This window comes from Thalassophryne amazonica, chromosome 15 (genome assembly GCF_902500255.1).
Source record: "Thalassophryne amazonica chromosome 15, fThaAma1.1, whole genome shotgun sequence".
NCBI lineage: Eukaryota > Metazoa > Chordata > Actinopteri > Batrachoidiformes > Batrachoididae > Thalassophryne > Thalassophryne amazonica.
The window spans coordinates 27870405-27893672 of NC_047117.1; the positions used below are offsets into that span (position 1 = coordinate 27870405).

Here is a 23268-nt window from a genome sequence, read left to right on the forward strand (position 1 = left end):
ACTTGGGTGAATGAAGGGGTGGAGCTGTCAAATGATCACCACCTGATCATGAGCAGGGTCAGATGGCAGGGTAAGCCACCAAACTGACCAGGAAGGCACATGGTGAGGGTTTTCTGAGAAGATTTGGTAGAAGGACCTATTCAGATGGCCTTCAACTCACAGCTCCAAAGAAACTATCCCACATCCCCAGGACAAGAAAGCTGAGTGGTTTATGTTCAAGGCCTCCATTGTTGAGGTAGCTGCTTTCAGCTGTGGCCAGACGGTTGTCAGTGCTTATCGTGGCAGCAACCCAACAACCCGCTGGTGCACATCGGCAGTAAAGGAAGCAGACATGCTGAAGAAGGAGGCCTATCATGTCTGGTTGGTAGAGAGGTCTCTGGAATCAATGAACAGGTACCAGCAGGCCAGAATGACTGCAGCCTCAGCTGTGGCTACGGCATAAACTCGGTGTGGGAGGAGATTGGACAGGCCATGGAGAATGACTTTCATTCAGCCTCAAAGCTTTTCTGGCAAACTGTCAAGTGACTCAGGAAAGGGAAGAAGTTCTTCCAAATACAGGGGAATCACACTTCTCAGCCACCCAAGGCAAACCTAAGCCAGGGTCCTAGAGAGAAGGCTTAGACCATTAGCCAAACATCAAATTCACAAGGAGCAATGTGGATTCTGTCCTGGTCATGAAATGATGGACCAGCTCTTTACCCTTGCAAGGATATTGATTTGTTTTGTGGACTTGGAAAAGGCGTACAACCAGGTCTCTTGATGTATCCTGTAGGGGATGCTGCAGGAGCCTGGGATACTGGAACCACTGCAACGAGTGATCCGGTCTCTATATGAACAAAGCAGGAGCTGTGTGTCCACATTCTTGGCATTACATCAGACCTGTTCCCGGTGGTTGTTGTATTCCTCCAGGACTGCCCCTTGTCACCAATCCTGTTCATGTTGCTCATAGATGGTATTTCAAGGTGTAGTTAGGAACCAGAGGGTGTCTAGATTGGTGACTTCAGAGTTGCATCTCTGCTTTTTGCGAATGATGTGGCTTTGTTGGCTTCATCAGGCAGTGACCTCTGATGCACACTGAGCAAATTTGAGGCCAAGTGTGAAGCAACTGGGATGAGAATCAGCATTTGCAAATCTGAGATAATGGTTTCCTGTCAGAAAAGGGTGGACTGTGCTCTCTGGGTCAGGTGAGAGTTATTGCCCAGGTGGAGGAGTTTCAGTATCTCAGAGTCTTATTTATGATTAGGGGTTGGAACATGAGATTATCAGACAGACTGGGGTGGCATCTGATGTTTTACGGACCTTGTAGTGGACCGTCATAGTGAAGAAGGAGATGAGCCAGAAAGTGAGGCTATCAATTTACCAGTTGATTTATACTTCTATTCTCACCTATGGTCATAAACTTTGAGCAATGACTGAAAGAATAAGGTCACGGATACAAGTGACGGAAATTAAATTCTTCTGTCGGCTATCTGGGCTTACACTTCTGGACAGCTCGACTATTCATTGAGTCAGATGAGGTGATTCGGTCATCTGATGAGAGGATGGATGTGGGAGGAAGTCAGAGCACACAGAGGGAACCCACGCAAACATGGGAAGAACATGCCAACTCCACACAGAAAGGTCTGGATGGGAAGCGATCCCATGACCTTTTAGCTGCGAGGCAACAGGGTTAACCACTAAGCCACCGCAGTCCATCACAATTTTACATATTACTGTATTTTGGCAGAATGTTGTATCTTTTAGGCTAACTACAACCTTCTCGCAATATCCACTGGAACTTTGAACAATTCCTCCTGACAGAACTGTTGCAAAATAGACAAGATTAGGAAGGTTAGAAAAGACGAGGTGGACTATCAGCCCAGCAGAGCATAGGCCACAAATGAGCACATTGTTCCCCCCAAAATAAACCTTCTTAGTTAAACCTTTTGGTACCCATGACGAAGGATACCAGGTTTCTTAGCTAATCTGGTCAGGGTCCAAGATACAGGAACTCAAAAACCTCTGCCTCAAGTCTACCCCATTCTGGACACTGGCCAAAAAATGGAGAGACATCTCAGATTCCTCCCCACAAGGTGTACATATACTTCTGGACTCTCATTACCATTCGCTTCCCACCCTTTCTGTGTGGAATTTACATGTTCTCCCCGTATGTGCGTGGGTTTCCTCCAAGCACTCTGGTTCCCTCCCACAATCAAAAACATGCTTATTTAGGGTCTGATCCTTTCTCTGCCCCTGACTAAGGCAGCGTCTCTACATCTACATCTGGAGTTGGTCCCTGGGTGCCAAACTGTGGCTGCCCACTGGTCCTAGTGGTTGAATTGTGTTTAACTGCAATTATGATGGGTTAAATGTAGAGTACAAATTTGGTTGTATATATGTATGTACAATGACAATAAATGGCACTTTACATCATTAATGTCTCCCAGTGTGTTAAGTGCCTGGGAACACTCCCACACCAAAGCTGATGAGAACAATGGCCCCCTTTAATGGCTCTTGTACATGCCTGACTATCTGAGAAAATAAAAACTCTTTTACTCCTAAAATTGAGGTTAATCAGGAGTTCCACACACTGAATGACAGCAAACACCTCAGCCTGAAAGACAGTGGTGTATCTGCCCAGTGCAAAACTCTTTTCCTGTGTCAGGCCGTTGTGGTGTATTAGCACTCCGTTCCAGCTTTCCACCTGATCAATGATCCGTCTGTAAAACTACTGATTACAGGTGAGGTTGTGTTCAGAGCCGGTTTTGACCATATATATATATATATTTTAATCAGTTCAGTTTAGTCCACAAAATTTCTGTAGGACTCAGGTCAAGGACTTGGGATTGCCATGTCAACACTTTCACACTGTTGTCTACAACCCATTGTGTCAATTTTGGAGGTATTTTGGGATCATTGTCCTGTGCAAAGATGCAGTTGTGTGACCAAGCTTTAGCTTTCTGGCTAATGTCTTGGGGTGTTGTTTGAATATTTTCAAATAATACTCCTCCTTCTTAATGTCACTGATTTTATGGGATGCACCAACCCTTTACCCAGCAAAGCACCCCAAAAACAAAATGCTGCGGTAGTTGTGACTCTGAGATTTTGTTGGTCCTTTTGAATCAAACTGTACTCATTCTAGGTCATTAATTTTGGTCTCCTTCTTGAATGATTCACATTACCAAGATGCTTATATTTGTGTACAATAGATTGTCCAGTTGTTTGTGGTACCTTTGTGTGTGTGTGTGTGTGTGGGGGGGGGGGGGGGTCCTTGGTCCAGCAAGACATCGAAATCAATTTGACCAGCTAACGCTTAACCTAGGCTCATGCGTCACACATCACACCAACAAAGTGAGGAACACTGGGGTGATTTTTAATCCCACGTTGTCTTTTGACCTACACGAGAGAAACCACAAGCACCTTCGGGGCAGTTATTTCTGGTCGACTGATTCTGCTCTTTTTACTCTCTGTCGGAGGCACTGAGGAGACATCCAGGGCGCTGGACTGACCACGAGATGCCCTGGCTGAAGCCAACGCAGCAGCCTGTGGACTACCTTGCTGAGGCTGACCTCTATGAGCCACTGCAGTCTGCTTTTGGAGTGCAGTCTTCCAGGAAGACAGCTTTTACTAATGTGAAACTGACTAGGCAATGGATGAACACTGGCCCTGTACCCCAAGGCAATGGACTTATCTCATGATGCCCTTCCTGTGGCGCCAATGACTGCGTGGCCACGACAATAATGTACTTTGGTTTTTGATGCTATTTTCGTTTTTCTATTTCCCATTTCTTCAGCTTGTCAAATCTTTGTAAAAACCTTGTAACTGTTAGAATGGCCTAAGCAGTGGGCCACCCCTCTGAGTCGGGTCTATATAAATTAAATAAATTGAATTAAAATTGCAACAGACTGGCGTCCTATCCAGAGTGTACCCCACCTGCTGCTCTATGACTGCTAGGATAGGCTCCAGCCTATCCTGGAGTAGTTTGGTTGGGGTTTCAACAGAGGATCCTCTGGTCTCAAGCCCAATGCTTAACCACTAATCCACCACCTCCGAAGAATGGGCCAAAATCCCACCTGAGTAACGCATGCGACTAGTTTCTCCATACAGGAGTCGTCTTGAAGATGTCATTACCAAAAAAGGCTCTTGTACAAAGTATTAAATAAATTTAAGTAAACGCGTTCAATACTTTTTCCCTGTGTCATTCCATTTTATTACACAATAACTTTATTTCTGTAGTTATTTGTTTTGGTTTCTTTGCATGTATGGATTACTTGGGTTGTTACCGATATCTGGTGACAATTTCATGTCAATAGCACCTTTAGAAATATACAAAGTCTGTTAGAAAAGTATCCAACCTTATTATTTTTTTAAAAAACCATATGGATTTGAATCACGTGTGATTACATCAGCCAAGCTTGAACCCTCGTGGGCATGCGAGAGTTTTTTCATGCCTGTCGGTGACGTCATTCGCCTGTGAGCATGCCTTGTGGAAGGAGTGGTCTAGCCCCCTCGTCGGAATTCCTTTGTCTGAGAAGTTGCTGAGAGACTTGCGCTGTACTTGATCAAAAATTTTTCAGAAACTGTGAGGCACATCCGAGTGGACGCCATTCGAGAAATTCAGCTGGTTTTCTGTGAAAATTTTAACGGCTGATGAGAGATTTTGGATTGTTTCTATCGCTGTAAGGACTTCCCACGGAGCGGGACGTCGCGCAGCGCTCTGACGTGACGTCGTCATCCTGTTTCAAGCTGAAAACCTCCAAATTTAAGCCTCTGTAGACCCAGGACGTCGTGAGAGAACAGAGAACTTTCAGAAGAGGTCGGAATCAGCAGTTTATCCGGACATTCCAATGTTAAAGGACATTTTTTTTAATGAAAGTCGTGCGGACGGATTGGAGCGTTGGCTCGCAGCCGGCGCGGAGCACCCGCCACAGGAAAAACACCTCTGTTGGAACCCTTAAGGACAAGCTGGAACATGCCCTGCTGTTAAACAATTTCTCAGATACTCACTCAACTGAAAGCCACCAAAAGCCGCCTGTTTTTTACAAATGGTTATCAAGACGGAGGTGTTTTTCCTGTGCCGTCCCGACGCGCAGACCCGTCCGCACGTCTTTCATTAATAAAATCTCCTTTAACAGTGGAATGTCCGGATAAACTGCTGATCCCGACCTCTTCTGAAAGTTCTCTGTTCTCTCACGACGTCCTGGGTCTACAGAGGCTTAAATTTCGAGGTTTTCAGCTTGAAACAGGATGACGACGTCGCTTTGGAGCGCTGTGCGACGTCCCGCTCCGTGGGAAGTCCTTACAGCAATAGAAACAATCCAAAATCTCTCATCAGCAGTTAAAATTTTCACAGAAAACCAGCTGAATTTCTCGAATGGTGTCCACTCGGATGTGCCTCACAGTTTCTGAAAAAATTTTGATCAAGCACAGCGCCAGTCTCTTAGCAACTTCTCAGACAATGAAAATCCGACGAGGGGGCTGGACCACTCCTTCCACAAGGCGTGCTCACAGGCGAATGACATCACCGACAGGCGTGAAAAAACTCACGCATGCGCACGATGGTTCAAGCTTGGCTGATGTAATCACACGTGATTCAAATCCATATAGTTTTTAAAAAAATAAAACTGTCGGTTTCTTTTCTAATAGACCTCGTATATACTTCAGAAAAATGGCAATGTGTTCAATAATTATTGTACCTGGTGTATCCTAAAACATGTTTCTCAGATTCTATCTTTTTTAATACTCTGACATCTAACCAAATTGCTACAAACAATCATGTGGAGACATTCACCCAAGGAATATTCAAATATTTTGGAATTATGTGAAAATCGACTCATCCGTTTAAAAGCTACTTTGCACACACACACACACACAACCGTTACAATACCCTGCTGGTTGGCAAACTGAATCTTCAGCAGCTGATATGAACCAATTAGCTCTCATGACACATGGATCACAACATCACACTGAATATTGGACATGTACCAAGAAAAAGCTGCACACAAGGCAGGGTGTGAAGCTGTGGTTGAAAATCTGTAGAACAACCTCTGGGAAATAAACTACAAATGCTGAGAGATAAAATCAGAGTGCAGTATGGGCTGACTTCTGGTGGAACTGTGCCCATTGTCTTTTGCTGTTATTTCTTGAACTTCACACTCAAGCTTTGTGTAACTTTGTGTATCTCAAAATAAAAGCTGCACAAGAACTTTCCAACACTGAGTGGGCTGTATCTGATTTATCTGACAAAGTTGGAAGACAGCACTATCAAACAACAGCTAGTCTAACTGTGAGCTGGAGCAAATGTGCGAACAACGACAATGAGGGTGAGAGTGAACTGGTTTGCTGTTAGTGCATGGAGACATATGGATAAACAATTTGATGCTGCATTCACATGTTGATGGTAGGAATGCCATCGTACTGGTCAGTAAGGCAGAATTTTTTTTGTTTGAAGAAAAAATGTGTCTGCTGGTGGCGAAAATGTCAAAGTTGGTGAAACATTCACTTGTCTCAACAGTGACTTTCATGTCTCTGCCGCTGAGATAGAGAGATGTCTTGGAGAATATTAAAACATCATGAGCTCTCTGGACGAAGGCCTTTAGTGATGCTGATATTTTTGTTGGGGAAGGTCCATCCTGGATGTCTTTGGTACTCGGTCTCCTCAGGGGAGCCTTTGGAATGACTTGGTGTCAAATGAATAGTTACTTCAATGATATTTTGGCTTTGTGGTGCATTTTTTTTCTCTCTGGGCTTACTCCAGGACACAGATGCCTCAATGTTGGGGACACCAGTGGCTGGAGAAGACCGAGGGAAGGGGCATCCTCATTTCACCTGGCTATGGTAAATAGATGGCTATTTTCAACAGGTGTGGATAGACCAATTGTATGCCAAGGTGGCTCATCGCACCACCAACGCCAATGCATGCTCCGACACCTGACCTGCCACGGGGTCACTTGTTAAAAATGGTACAAGTTGGATGTTTTTCTACTTTTGGTCACAATTATAAAGCAGATAACGATGTTTACAGTTTGCATTTTACTCCACTCTTGTAAATGTTTGAAAGCAAAACTTTCCCCTTGGTAAGCCAGGTGTTTTTGTACGCACCTTCCATGGTTATACTTTTCGCCATTGTCCCCTCATTTGGGATAACCAATCAATCAATCTATTTCATTTATATAGCACGAAATCACAGCAAAGCTGCCTCAAGGAGCTTCACACAAGTAAGGTCTAACCTTAACAACCTAGAGCAAGCACACAGGTGACAGTGGTAAGGAAACACTCCCTCTAAATAATTTTGAGGAAGAAACCTCAAGCAGACCAGACTCAAAGGAGTGACCCAGTGCTTAGGTCATACTAATAAAAAAGAAAACCAATACCTGGCTTCTTTTTGCTGGGAAATCTATTGCTTCCCATTTATCACTCTGCCACCGCATTTTTCTTCCTACCAGTCAGAGTGCATCTCTAGTCAGTCATGACCAACCATATGGGAATGTCTTCTGCAGCAATGCAACACCAACGATTAGCCAAACACTGGTAGTGCAAAGCTCTGCCAAGCTCCAGAAATTAATTTGTTGTACTTACTTAAGAGAAGGGAGGCATCAAAACATTTTCATGCAAGGATACAGGTTGTTAGAAGTTGCCATTGTCATTTTCCTACGATGCCTTGTGCATCTGGAGCCAGTCATTGTTCCACCAAGCTCCTGTAAGCGGCACAGCTTTCATCGTATTCATTAAAATTAATTAGTGGTTTCTTGGATTTGCTGAAGATTTCTTCCTCACGTTATACAATACAGGTGTTTGATTGTAAGAAAATCTTTAAGGACTGAATCAGGACTGTCTGAATCAACTCTGAATTGAATCAGGAGACCCAGGATGGATATTTCCCTCTACTTTCCAAATGGATTGTACCAATCTGGGGTTGACCATCTATTTTTTTCTCACAGTAGGGTGAGGTCTCCAAATAAGGGGCAGAAAGATGCTGACCAAGTTAACCTACATAAACTACAGAGGCAGCACTCGGGGTGGGACAGCAATAGAAGGTGACAAGTCATAGTTTGATAATGCATGCAGCTCCTTGATGAAGACATATACTACAGTATCTCAATTGTTAGAAAGAATAAACAGGTATTTTTTTCCAAAATACATTTCTTCTCAATCATCTTCCACAGGCTGACATGAGCCAAAAACATAACATGAACAGGCTCACACATGACAGCTACAAGAACTAAACCAAAGAGAACAGAAAAAGCATTAGCACGCTGCAAGTCTCGATGTAAAGAAAATGAGAATAGTTATTTTCTTTCAGGAGGCTGACAGTGCACTTGATATATCCCATGGCTCAGTGAGAGAAAAAAAAAAAAACATCTGTGCCATCAATGGAGAGTGAGGCTCTATTAGCCTGTGTGTCCTCTGCCTCTAAAAGGTTCGTAACACTGCCGCTACTGCAGACAGTGTGCCCTGATATCCTTTTTCCTCTGACGCTGCAGAGCTGTCCAGGGTCTTATCGAGGAGGCCCATCAGGCAGAATAAAATGTAAACACTCTGCCATGGCATAGGGGAGCAGTGTTTGTGCACTGCAGATGTGATAAGTACCATTTATCCGGAGAATATGTTGGGGTAAAACTCAAATACAAAAAATAATGGGTTATGATTCACGTTTACAAACAGAAAACACACATTTTTTGACTTTTTCATTGTAATACTTTGGATCACGGCTTAATTATTGCCAACTTTTGTTTTATTATTTGTCAGAACTTGCTGATTTTAATTCCTGAAAACTACATTATATAATAGCCAAGTGGCCTCTGTGTGCAAGCGTATGTATCGCTTAGATCATGGAGAAACTGCGAAGAGCTGACACTTGCCGTTTGGAATGCTTATGTATTTTGGGTCAAGGATGAATGGTGTGAAAACAGAAAGTAGACTAATATTTTTGGAGAAATTAGCAAGATTAGCTAACAACAGTGACAAAATGGACATTGTACTGCAATGCACCATGGAAGTACAGGGTTTCAAATCAAATCAAATCAAATCAATTTAATTTATATAGAGCCAAATCACAACAAACAGTTGCCCCAAGGCGCTTCATATTGCAAGGCAAAGCCATACAATAATTACAGAAAAACCCCAACTGTCAAAAAACGACCCCCTGTGAGCAAGCACTTGGCGACAGTGGGAAGGAAAAACTCCCTTTTAACAGGAAGAAACCTCCAGCAGAATCAGGCTCAGGGAGGGGCAGTCTTCTGCTGGGACTGGTTGGGGCTGAGGGAGAGAACCAGGAAAAAGACATGCTGTGGAAGACAGCAGAGATCAATCACTAATGATTAAATGCAGAGTGGTGCACACAGAGCAAAAAGAGAAAGAAACACTCAGTGCATCATGGGAACCCCCCAGCAGTGTAAGTCTATAGCAGCATAACTAAGGGATGGTTCAGGGTCACCTGATCCAGCCCTAACTATAAGCTTTAGCAAAAGGAAAGTTTTAAGCCTAATCTTAAAAGTAGAGAGGGTGTCTGTCTCCCTGATCCGAATTGGGAGCTGGTTCCAGAGGAGAGGAGCCTAAAAGCTGAAGGCTCTGCCTCCCATTCTACTCTTACAAACCCTAGGAACTACAAGTAAGCCTGCAGTCTGAGAGCGAAGCGCTCTATTGGGGTGATATGGTACTATGAGGTCCCTAAGATAAGATGGGACCTGATTATTCAAAACCTTATAAGTAAGAAGAAGAATTAAAATAAATTAAAAATTTTTTCTAGAATTAACAGGAAGCCAATGAAGAGAGGCCAATATGGGTGAGATATGCTCTCTCCTTCTAGTCCCTGTCAGTACTCTAGCTGCAGCATTTTGAATTAACTGAAGGCTTTTCAGGGAACTTTTAGGACAACCTGATAATAATGAATTACAATAGTCCAGCCTAGAGGAAATAAATGCATGAATTAGTTTTTCAGCATCACTCTGAGACAAGACCTTTCTAATTTTAGAGATATTGCGCAAATGCAAAAAAGCAGTCCTACATATTTGTTCAATATGCGCATTGAATGACATATCCTGATCAAAAATGACTCCAAGATTTCTCACAGTATTACTAGAGGTCAGGGTAATGCCATCCAGAGTAAGGATCTGGCTAGACACCATGTTTCTAAGATTTTCTGATAGCAGGCACGGCACTCTCCGGAGCAACAATCAATGTTTCAGTCTTATCAGAGTTCAGCTGCAAGCTGTTTTGGTGAGACAATTGGTTAAAGAATTGAGTTTCTGGGTCTCAGTTGTTTTAAAGGAGCAGTACAGCTGCAGGTCATCAGCATAGAGATGATAGGATACGTCACAAAACTGCTGGATCAACTTGCCGAGAGGGATGATATACAAAAGAAATAAAATAGGTCCCAGAACCGAGCCCTGCGGCACACCCCACAAAAGGTCAGCAGACTCAGACATCACATTATCAACAGACACACTAAAAGTTCTACCAACCAGGTAGGAGCTAAACCACTCTAATACAGGACCTGACATCCCCACCAGATCCTGTAGTCTCCTGATCAGGATGCCATGGTCAACTGTGTCAAATGCAGATGACAAATCCAACAAAACCAAGACAGTGCATTTGCCAGTGTCAGCGGCCATCACAATGTCACTCGACACTTTCAACAGAGCCGTTTCAGTGGAGTGAAACTCACGGTACCCAGATTGAAAAGTGTCATAAATGTTGTTAGTCTGCAAAAAGAAAGTTAGTTGGGCACAGACCAATTTTTCCAGGACTTTAGCCAGGAAGGGGGTTTTTGATATTGGCCTAAAGTGCTTCAGATCTGTATGGTCCAGTCCAGCTTTCTTAAGCTGTGGCTCCACAACAGCATGCTTAAAAGAACTGGGGAACACACCAGTCGACAAGGACATATTAAACATTTTGGCAACACATGGCCCAATAGAATCAAATACATTCATGAAAAGTCTAAAAGGAAGAACATCTAGTGTACTAGAAGATGGTTTCATTTTGCTGACAATGGATAAAATGTCCTCCTGTGTAACAGGAGCAAATGATGCCCAGCATTGAGGGGGTGGTCCCATATGCTGGGGGCCTTGACAAGGTGGCACTGACTGTGGCAGTCTATCTTTTATAGCCCTGACCTTATCAATAAAGAAAGTCAGAAACTCATCACTAGTAGTTTTATAGTGAACAGGAGTGACATAAGTAGCAGGTGCCACAATAGAGCTAATAGTTTCAAAGAGCGCCTTGGGATTTCCTCTATTAGAGGAAATCAGCAGATTGAAGTAGTTTGCCCTGGCCTCTTCTAACATCTTATTTAGGGAGGCTATTAGGTCTCTCAAATGCAGCCTGTGGACCTCCAATTTTGTAGATTTCCACAAGCATTCAATTTGACGACAAGATCTCCTTAGATTCATGATCGCATCATTAATCCAGGGCCAGAACTTTTCACGAGATGCATTCTTAGATTTAAGTGGTGCAACTTGATCCAAGATAGTTGCACAGTGACCATTAAAGCTGTCCACAAGGCCATCAATTTCAGTACATTCACTCAAAAGGAGAGGATCAAACTTATCACAAAAATGTGTGGATGTTGCCTCTGTGATAATCCTCCTTTCTACCTTGGAGAGCACAGGCCTTGGCTGAGACGGCACCCTCAAGTCAAAGAGAACACAGGAGTGGTCGCTCAACAGAACATCCTCTACGCACACATCAGTAACATGCAGACCCAATGTGAAGACCAGATCCAAAGTACGGCCTTTACTATGGGTGGGGCCTGACACATGCTGTTTAAAATTAAATGTCTCAGTCACTGATAAAAGTTCTACAGCATGACTTGATGTGTCATTGTCAATGTGCAAATTAAAATCCCCCATAATTAAAACCCTTTCCAATCGAATTATGGATGTTAAAAGGTCTGTAAAATCCTTTAAAAAGGTCCCAGCAGGGCCTGGAGGGGCGATAAATCAAAATACAATAAAAAGTATCTGAGGAACCAACTTCCATCATAAGTACCTCAAAAGAGGCGGCATGATCTGTGTTCGTATGTCTGCATGTGAACCTGTCCTGGTACACAGCAGCCAGGCCCACACCACGGTGAGAGGGGCGGGGCTTTCCCACAACTAAACAGCCAGCCGGACAGAGCTCATTTAAATGTATGAACTCGTTCTCCCTCTGCCACGTTTCAGTGAGGAAAAGGAAATCCAGGTTCCTCCTGACAAAAAGTTCATTAATAGAGAATGCTTTATTTGTGATGGAGCGTGCATTCAATAATCCGATCCGACTCAGCGATGGCGCCTCGGTCCAGCCAGCAGGAAGCAGCGGGATTGGCTGCAGGCATCTCCCACGGTCATGTGACATGCAGCTGTACCGGCACAGCCCACGTCGCTCCCAGGATGTACACAAAGACGGCCGAGATGAGCCAGGGATCCAGGCGGGACGTCCATCAGGGATACAGCGATGCAAGGGCCAACCACTGCTGCATGGAGGGATCGCGGAGAGCGTTAGCAGAGCAGCACCGCCAGCCATGTCCTGCTGAAGAGAAACGGGGCACAGCCACCTGTAGCTTCGGTATGAGCGAGCCACAGACCTCACCTCACATTTTACCCGAAACTGGATGCCCGCTCTGCAACCTCGAGGCTTTGAGAATTTCCTCTTGGACCCCTTATTGGAATTACCTAGACGGTGCAATAACAACAGGTATTCCTGGAAGGAGGGCGAGCACACAAGCGGGGGTGGGAAAGTTTGTTTGTATCTGTCCCAGTCATTAAAAAGGCATTCCATTGACTCTTTGATTTGAAAAGAGAGCCTCGATCATAACTCCTTACAGCATCGACACAGTCGCAGTCCGTCACAACTGATATCACGGCACAGACGATCAGAAACATGACAGAAAGTCGGCACATTAGCAGGCAAGACGCAGCCCAAACAAACACAGGCGCCATCTTGCCCCCCTCAGGTGAAAGAGCATATTTAAAAGATGAAGATATGGTGAAAGAGATAAAGCTGAGTATCATCTGCGTAACAATGAAAATTTAAGCAATGCTGTCTAATAATACTGCCTAAGGGAAGCATGTATAAAGTGAATAAAATTGGTCCTAGCACAGAACCTTGTGGAACTCCATAATTAACCTTAGTCTGTGAAGAAGATTCCCCATTTACATGAACAAAATGCTGGAATTTATACTAACTAGTAAGAGTAACACCAGTGGTGTATAAAAAGATAAATAAACTAACTTAACTAGTTAACTAACTAGTTAACTTAACTAACTTAGCATCATGACTGAGCGCTAGCAGCAATTAAGAGATTATCGCCCCGTTTGCGCTTAAACTGCCTTGTTTCTGCTTACAATCAACTTTAGAATGATTAAGAGGTTTTACATTGTCATCTGACAGTTAATAATCACATTATTAGTGTGAAGTTCACTGATCCACAGCAGGATTGTTTTCCACCGGCGCGGCTCCACCGAGGCCCGAGGCGTCAGTGCAGTTCCACCGGCGCGGCTTTACCGAGGCCCGAGGCGCCAGCGCGGAGTTATCTGACCATGGGTCCGAAGAAGGCACTGACGGCGGAGGAGGGAGACGATATCAAGAAGTCCCTGGACTTTTTGTCTGAGGAAATCTCTGTTGTTAAAATGCAGCAGAAATCCATTATGGAGCTGGTGGAAGAAGTGAAGGCTCTCCGGATCCAGAATGCCGAGAAAGACCGGCGTCTGGTGTATCTGGAGAACCGTGTTGCGGAGTTGGAACAGTACACAAGGATGAACGACGTTATTATTACAGGAATTCATATTAAACCTCAATCGTACGCACGGGCGGTGTCAGAAGACAGCGGAGGGGAGGCCAGCGAGCAGGAGGCCAGCTCAGTGGAACAACAGGTGGCTGACTTCCTGCTATCTAAAGGTATTCAAATGGACTGTAATAACATTGAAGCGTGCCACCCCCTGCCCAGGAGAGAGGATGGAGACAAGCGAGCAGTTATAATGAGGTTTGTCAACAGAAAACATAAAATGGCATTGTTAACAGGGACGGAAACTCAAAGGAACAAACGTATTCATCAATGAACATCTGACCAAAAGAAACGCAAACATCGCCAGGAAAGCTCATTTCTTAAAAAAGCAGGGAAAAATTCAACAGACATGGACATCCAACTGCAAAACATTTATCAAACTGAATGGAACACCAGAACAAGCGAAGGTTATGGTAATCAGGAACATCGAGGAACTGGACAAATACGACCAATAAGGTATGAGGACACAAACACATCACAACACCATGACATAGACCAGAGGAACCTATTCATCTACTACATCATCTACATCTGGAGACAAGAAGGATATAACTCAAAGGATTGCTGATTATGGAGAAGAAGAACTGAGAACATTTAAATACACAGACAATGTACTGGACTTGGAGCACGATATAGACCCGGACAATAATTTCTTCTCAAATATCAGTGACAGTTGTTGCTATTATACAGATGAACAGTTTAATCGGATCATTAAAACGGATAACAAATTATCAATAATCCATTTCAACAGCAGAAGTCTATATGCAAACTTTAATAACATTAAAGAATATTAAGTCAATTTAAAAAAATAGTTTAACATAATTGCTATATCAGAAACATGGATCAATGAAGATAAAGGAATGGATTTTGACTGGATGGATATGAATTTAATTGTGTAAACAGAAAGATAAGAGTGGAGGAGGAGTGGCTGTGTAGGTGGATAAAACATGGATTATAAATAGTAGACAATATGACAACTGTGATCGATAACTTATTAGAATGTATAACTATTGAAATATGTGAAGAAAAAAGCAAAAATGTATTAGTCAGCTGTATATATAGAGCACCAGGATCTAGTATTGAAACATTCACTGACTGTATGGGAAAAATGTTCTCAAAAACTAATCAAAAAACTGTGTTCATTTGTGGTGACTTAAATATTGATCTGCTCAATCCAAATAAGCATAAAATAACAGATGAATTTATCAATATAATGTACAGTATGAGTTTATATCCAAAAATCACCAGGCCAAGCAGAAATACATCCCATAGTGCTACCTTAATTGATAATATATTCAGCAATGATATTGAGAATAACACTGTGAGTGGATTATTAATCAATGACATTAGTGATCATCTACCAGTTTTCATCGTTTATAATAGAAACCATCAGCGGAATCAGCCAGAGGAGAAAATAAAATACAGGCGAGTGCGGACAGAGGAAAACATGAACACACTAAAGAAGGATTTACAGGAGCAAAACTGGGAAAAGGTATACAGTGAAAGTGATGTTGATAGTGCATATGAAACTTTTTTACAAATATTTACATCATTATATGATAAAAATTGTCCAATTAAACAAGACTACAGAAAACAAAAAATCCAAGCTCGACCATGGATGACGAAAGGGTTACGAAATGCATGTAATAAGAAAAATACACTGTATAGAGATTTCATAAAACTAAAGACTAAAGAGGCAGAAAATCGATATAAGAAATACAAAAATAGATTAACTAATATTATACGGGTATGTAGGAAGGAATATTATAGTAACATATTATATAATAACAAAAACAATATTAAAGGAATATGGGATATATTAAATAGCATTATCAAAAATGGTAATAAAAAACAGAGTTACCCTCAGTATTTCATTGATAATAATGTCAAGAAGGAAAATAAGGATGAGGTAATCAACGGTTTTAATAATTTTTTTGTAAATATTGGACCAAGCTTGGCAGAAAAAAATTCCCGATTCACAACCTGAGGATTGGGATAATAATCTCATAGAAAGAAATCCCTGTTTAATGTTCCTCACAGCAGTGGATGGAAAAGAAATTATAGACATTGTGAATAATTGTAAATATAAAACATCTACTGATTTAAATGAAATTGATATGGTGGTTGTAAAACAGGTCATTGAATGGATTGTAGAACCATTAACATACATCTCTAACTTATCATTTTAAACCGGTAAATTTCCCAATCAAATGAAAAAAGCTAAGGTTGTGCCACTGTATAAGACTGGGGATAGACAACCCCTTCACAAATTATAGACCTGTTTCTTTGCTTCCACAATTTTCCAAATTATTAGAAAAGTTATTCAATAATAGATTAGACAAATTCAGAAATAAACATAAATTACTTACTGATAGTCAATATGGATTCAGAGCACATAGTTCAACATCACTTGCATTAATAGAATCAGTTGAGGAGATTACAAATGCCATAGACCACAAATTACATTCAGTTGGAATATTTATAGACCTTAAAAAGGCTTTTGATACAATCAATCATGACATATTAATCAATAAACTTGAACAGTATGGGATTAAGGGGTTGGTGTTGCACTGGATGAGAAGCTACTTAAGTAACAGAAAACAGCTTGTGAAGTTGGGGAAATATACATCATCATGCTTGGACAATGCTTGTGGCGTCCCACAGGGGTCAGTATTGGGTCCAAAGCTGTTTCTAATTTATATAAATGATATTGTCAATGTTTCAAAAATATTAAAATTAGTAATATTTGCAGATGACACAAGCATTTTTTGTTCAGGGGGGGATTTGCAGGAGTTACTGAGGAGGATCAGTATAGAAATGGGAAAATTGAAAATATGGTTTGACAGAAACAAATTATCATTAAACTTAAGTAAAACAAAATACATGTTATTTGGCTATTGTAATACAGACATACAGGTTCAGTTACAAGTCGAGGGAGTAGATATTGAAAGGGTACATGAAAATAAGTTTCTGCGGGTGATAATAGATGATAAGATAAACTGGAAGACTCATATAAAACATATACAAAGTAAACTGTCAAGAAGCATTTCAGTTCTAAACAAAGCGAAACATATTCTGGACCACAACTCACTCTGCATTCTTTACTGCTCACTGGTTTTACCATATTTACAGTACTGTGCAGAGGTATGGGGTAATACTTATAAAGGTACAACACAATCACTATCAGTAATGCAGAAAAGAGCTATAAGAATTATTCATAATACTGGCTATAGAGATCATACAAATCCACTATTTTTACAATCCAAATTCTTAAAATCACAGACTTGGTTCATTTTCAAACAGTACAAATCGTGTATAAAGCAATAAACAATTTACTTCCAGCAAATATTAAAAATATGTTTTTTAACAGATCAGGGGATTGCAGTCTGAGGGGGAAATTTAATTTAAAGCATCAGTGGGCACGAACAACATTAAAAGGTTTCTGTATTTCTGTCTGTGACATGTCTTTTCGGACATGTTGGGTACACAGTAGGAACTTTTTTGTTGTTGTCTTCACTGATCTATCTTGTAATTGTTGTTGTATCAGATGTTCGAAATAAACAGTTTTCATTCATAAGTCACAAATATGATTCAAACCACTGCAGCGCAGTACCTTTAATACCTATGGCATGCTCTAATCTCTGTAATAAAATTTTATGGTCAACAGTATCAAAAGCAGCACTGAGGTCTAACAGAACAAGCACAGAGATGAGTCCACTGTCTGAGGCCATAAGAAGATCATTTGTAACCTTCACTAATGCTGTTTCTGTAGTATGATGAATTCTAAACCCTGACTGAGACTCTTCAAATAGACCATTCCTCTGCAGATGATCAGTTAGCTTAGTTTACAACTACCCTTTCAAGAATTTTTGAGAGAAAAGGAAGGTTGGAGATTGGCCTATAATTAGCTAAGATAGCTGGGTCAAGTGATAGCTTTTTAAGTAATGGTTTAATTACTGCCACCTTAAAAGCCTGTGGTACATAGCCAACTAATAAAGACAGATTGATCATATTTAAGATCGAAGCATTAATTAATGATAGGGCTTCCTTGAGCAGCCTCGTAGGAATGGGGGCTAATAGACATGTTGATGGTTTGGAGGAAGTAACTAATGAAAATAACTCAGACAGAACAATCGGAGAGAAAGAGTCTAACCAAATACCGGCATCACTGAAAGCAGCCAAAGAGAACGATATGTCTTTGGGATGGTTATGAGTAATTTTTTCTCTAATAGTTAAAATTTTATTAGCAAAGAAAGTCATGAAGTCATTACTAGTTAAAGTTAAAGGAATACTCGGCTCAATAGAGCTCTGATTCTTTGTCAGCCTGGCTACAGTGCTGAAAAGAAACCTGGTTGTTCTTATTTTCTTCAATTAGTGATGAGTAGTAAGATGTCCTAGCTTTACGGAGGGCTTTTTTATAGAGCAACAGACTCTTTTCCAGCCTAAGTGAAGATCTTCTAAATTAGTGAGATGCCATTTCCTCTCCAACTTACGGGTTATCTGCTTTAAGCTGTGAGTTTGTGAGTTATACCACAGAGTCAGGCACTGCTGATTTAAGGCTCTCTTTTTCAGAGGAAGTACAGCATCCAAGTTGTCCTCAGTGAGGATATAAACTACTGACGAGATAATCTATATCAGCACAGAGTTTAGGTAGCTACTCTGCCCTGTGTTGGTATATGGCATTGGAGAACAGAAGAAGGAATCATATCCTTAAACCTAGTTACAGCGCTTTCTGAAGATGTCTACTGTAATGAAACTTATTCCCCACTACTGGGTAGTCCATCAGAGTAAATGTAAATGTTATTAAGAAATGATCAGACAGAAGGGGGTTTTCAGGGAATACTGTTAAGTCTTCAATTTCCATACCATAAGTCAGAACAACATCTAAGGTATAATTAAAGTGGTGGGTGACTCATTTACATTTTGAGCAAAGCCAATCGAGTCTAACAATATATTAAATGCAGTGTTGAGGCTGTCATTCTCAGCATCTGTGTGGATGTTAAAATCGCCCACTATAATTATCTTATCTGAGCTAAGCACTAAGTCAGACAAAAGGTCCGAAAATTCACAGAGAAACTCACAGTAACGACCAGGAGGACGATAGATAATAACAAATAAAACTGGTTTTTGGGACTTCCAGTTTGGATGGACAAGACTAAGAGACAAGCTTTCAAATGAATTAAAGCTCTGTCTGGGTTTTTGATTAATTAATAAGCTGGAGTGGAAGACTGCTGCTAATCCTCCGCCTCGGCCCGTGCTATGAGCGTTCTGGCAGTTAGTGTGACTCGGGGGTGATGACTCATTTAAACTAACATATTCATCCTGCTGTAACCAGGTTTCTGTAAGGCAGAATAAATCAATATGTTGATCCATTATTATATCATTTACTAATAGGGACTTAGAAGAGAGAGATCTAATGTTTAATAGACCACATTTAACTGTTTTAGTCTGTGGTGCAGTTGAAGGTGCTGTATTATTTTTTCTTTTTGAATTTTTATGCTTAAATAGATTTTACTGGTTGTTGGTGGGTCTGGGAGCAGGCACCGTCTCTACGGGGATGGGGTAATGAGGGGATGGCAGGGGGGAGAGAAGCTGCAGAGAGGTGTGTAACGATTCAATATTAATTTTAGTGACCTCCAATTGGCGTAACCGAGTGTCATTACTGCCGACGTGAATTACAATCTTACCAAATTTACACTTAGCCTTAGCCAGCAGTTACAAATTTCCTTCAATGTCGCCTGCTCTGGCCCCCGGAAGACAACTGACTATGGTTGCTGGTGTCGCTAACTTCACATTTCTCAAAACAGAGTCGCCAATACCAGAGTTTGATCCTCGTGGATGTGTCGCCGAGTGGGGAAAAAATGGTCAGAGATGTGAACGGGTTGGCGGTGTACACGGGGCTTCTGTTTTAGTACTACGCTTCCTCCTCACAGTCACCCAGTCGGCCTGCTTTCCCGGCTGCTCGGGATCTGCCGGAGGGAACTAACGGCGGCTAAGCTACCTTGGTCCGCACCGACTACAGGGGCCTGGCTAGCTGTAGGATTTTCCAAGGTGCGGAGCCGAGTCTCCAATTCGCCCAGCCTGGCCTCCAAAGCTACGAATAAGCTACACTTATTACAAGTACCATTACTGCTAAAGGAGGCCGAGGAATAACTAAACATTTCACACCCAGAGCAGAAAAGTGCGGGAGAGACAGGAGAAGCCGCCATGCTAAACCGGCTAAGAGCTAGTAGCTGCGCTAAGCTAGCGGATTCCTAAAAAACACGCAAAGTGAATATGTGTAAATAATTTAGAGGTGATTCAGCAGAGGGAGTGCTTTAGTTAAGGCACGTGAAGATTACACTGTGAAACAAATCATTATCTAGTTAACTAGATCAATCTAACTGCGCAGATTAAACAGCTAACAGATACAGCAAAACACCACTGTGCTCCGGAACAGGAAGTGATACAATACCATAGTGATTGCCAACCACCAGTAGGTTTGGGGTTTTAAAATTCCTATTGTGGTTCATGTTAGTTTAACAGTGCTGTTAGTGATATTGATTTATTTTGTTTTTGTAGTTCAATTTAGTCAGTTCATTTAAATGTCATGCTGCCATTACCATGAGCATAAACTGTACTGCGTTTGATGTCTTCCTTCACCATCTCTGTTTGAGGGTGTGTAAATTTAAAAGCACCTGCTTGGGGTAGAATGCCAAAAGACCAACAGCTGTGTGTGTGCCTGTAACTTCGATCAGAGGCAAACTGGGGAGAGCTGACATTTGCCATTTGGAATGCTTATGTATTTTGGGTCAAGAATGAACACTGCCAAAACAGAATGTTGATATGACTAATATTTTTGGAGAAACTACGGACATTAACTAACGACACTGTACAATGGACGTTACTATTTACACTGAGGATTCACACACCGTTCCAGCAGGGGGCTGTAAATAATCTTTACATTACCCTCTGGGGCAGACACCGTCGTATATGACGGCTAAGACCAAGCTTTACTGAATTATAAATAACTTTTGAATGATATGAGATAGAAACTTACTTTTTTGCTGAAAAGTTAACTCTGTGGACTTTCGAGCCAGCCATTGGCCATCTTTGTACTCCTCATAGAAGCGGTGTGATGACGTGCGCAATGTGAGTGTCCAATCGGAATTGGTTCACCGTCACATGGCTTTCCAAAATCCAATCGTAGGGCAGATTTACCTCACGTGAAAAGCCAAAGATCATTTTCAGGAGTGATATGTTACTAGTTGGCCCGTTTGAATAGCCCCCTGGGTGCTCCAATGAGTATATACTATTAGTACATACTCAGTGTGCCCTGCGCCATTACGCACAGCGATCAGTGAAAGCAGGAGCACACGGAGAGCCCCTGATGACAATCTCACGTGCTCAAAATGTGCATTTGTATTTATTGTTTGAACCTTTTTGTTGTACAGTCCTTCACACAAGACCTCAAATTACCTTTATAAAGTGTCAAAACAGTTGTTTATTATAGTTTGCTGTGTGTTTTGAATAAATGTGTGTGTAAAATTATTTTTCGCTTTATTTTTTCCTTGCCTATTTTTGATTGTAAACCTTTATTACATTTATAAAACACAACAAAAACATATATATTCTGAAAGCACAGGTTGTCCTGAAAAAAAGAGACATAAAACTTGATTGTGGGATGCAGGGTGAGCTATTAACAGCAATAATAAAACATTTATGCCAGGCAAGTGAACTGTCCAAAAAATGCCCTCAGACCCCAGAGGGTTAAAAGTGTGCATTTGTGCATGATTTTATTTAATAAGTTCAATGTAAGTACATAAAATGATTGTAAATATGTAAAAATACATGTATGGCAAAGAAAGTGAAAACACTTATTTCCACTGAGGTCCAATTAAAAATCAAATGAAAAAATAGAAGTAATAATAAAATAATACCAATAACAATAATGATAATAATGTGTATATGATAACAAGCACTTAAACAATTTAAAAATACATGAAAACCATCCCTGGTTCTCAAGACCAGGCACCTAAGTGGCTCTACTCTACTCTGATCTACTCTTCTATTTTACTCTTCCTTTTTAGATATACGAGTACTCTTCCTATACCTTAATATACGCGTACTAGCATAGTTCCACCTTAGAACTGGAATATAATATAAAAGATATACCTTACTGAATTTTCATCAAAACAGAAAATTAACATAAAAAAATTATGTAATTAATAGGAAATATAAGAGATGAGTTCTAAAAATTGCAGAGGTCTAACGTTCAAAAAACATTATGGACTCACACACTATTCCAGCTCATTATAGAAACATTGCATAATTTATTACCACCCATGAAAAATGTCAGCTACTTATTTATAAAGACTGCCCAATCTAGAGTCCCTGGATCCCTGCTGCAGTGTGTGCAAACCTGGTGAAAAACTAAAGGAAATGTTTGACCTCTGTAATTGCAAACAAAGGCTACTGTACCATATATATATATATATATATATATATATATATATATATATATATATATATATATATACACACACACACACGTGCACACACACACATTTGAGTTTGTCAACTTAGACCGAAGTAGAAAAGATTTGCAAAAGACCACGTATCACCTGTTGAAATGTCAGAATTTCTTTCTCTTTTAGTGTATTTTTGTAAAGCTGTGATGAAAATAATGAAGTGCAATGACGACAAGCAAAAGAGGAAAATACTTTTCACTGTGCATCTTTCAACATCTTTGGAATGTCTACCAAAACATGGGGAGACATAGCTGTAGGGCAGAGGTCTTCAAAAGTATGGAACTCTCATGGTCCCACAGGTCACAACACATACTGCATTTTTCCTGCACCATTTTGTTTTAAAAAGTTGTACTACCAAACCCATAATCAATTCTGCACGTCTAAATGTATGGAAATGGTGTTATTTTGCTTCTAGATGCAAACATATGCATCTTAATTAAGAAAAGCCTGAAACAATCTGTTAGGTTAAAACAGTGACAGAAAATGAATAATTTTCTGTTTCAACATCAATTAATCATAATCATTACAATTATGAAAAAAAATAAATAAATAACCATTTGCCCATGACATCTTGGCTTGGGTAAAAAAAAGTTTAATTTCAGTTTAATAAAAGCTGGCAACTGAACACTGGAATGTGCTGAAAAGATTTCAGGGATATTGATTATGCACTGAGAAGCAACTCTAGCGAGAATAAACACGGCGGCCTCCCGCCACAGTACAGACTGCAAACATGAACAACTTGATTAAAACCTCTAAAAACAAATATATATAAATATGCTAACAAATATAAATATCTGTCCTCAGTCCATTGACCCATTATAAGCTAAGCCATTAAACACAACCACTTTCAACACACCAACAATTTCAACTTTGACAGCAGTCCTATTTTGAACAATCCCATTATTCATATTCAAAAACAGTTTATTTTCAATGTTGGATCAATAAAGGGATGGCACATCTTAAACATAATTTAGATAACTCCTTGATCTATCTCCCATTTCAACCAAAAAGTCGACC

At 40.9% G+C, this 23268-nt stretch overlaps 1 protein-coding gene and 1 long non-coding RNA gene across 3 annotated transcripts in view; one reads left to right on the top strand and one right to left on the bottom strand.

The window, feature by feature from the left end:
• gstcd (glutathione S-transferase, C-terminal domain containing) overlaps positions 1–23268 on the bottom strand; it is a 269292-nt gene that overhangs the window by 95183 nt on the left and 150841 nt on the right. The gene's annotated exons all lie outside the window — the stretch shown is intronic.
• LOC117526202 lies at positions 11925–22098 on the top strand. Its single transcript, XR_004565229.1, has 3 exons — positions 11925–11935; positions 20221–20227; positions 21965–22098. It is a non-coding gene; the product is annotated as an uncharacterized LOC117526202 (long non-coding RNA).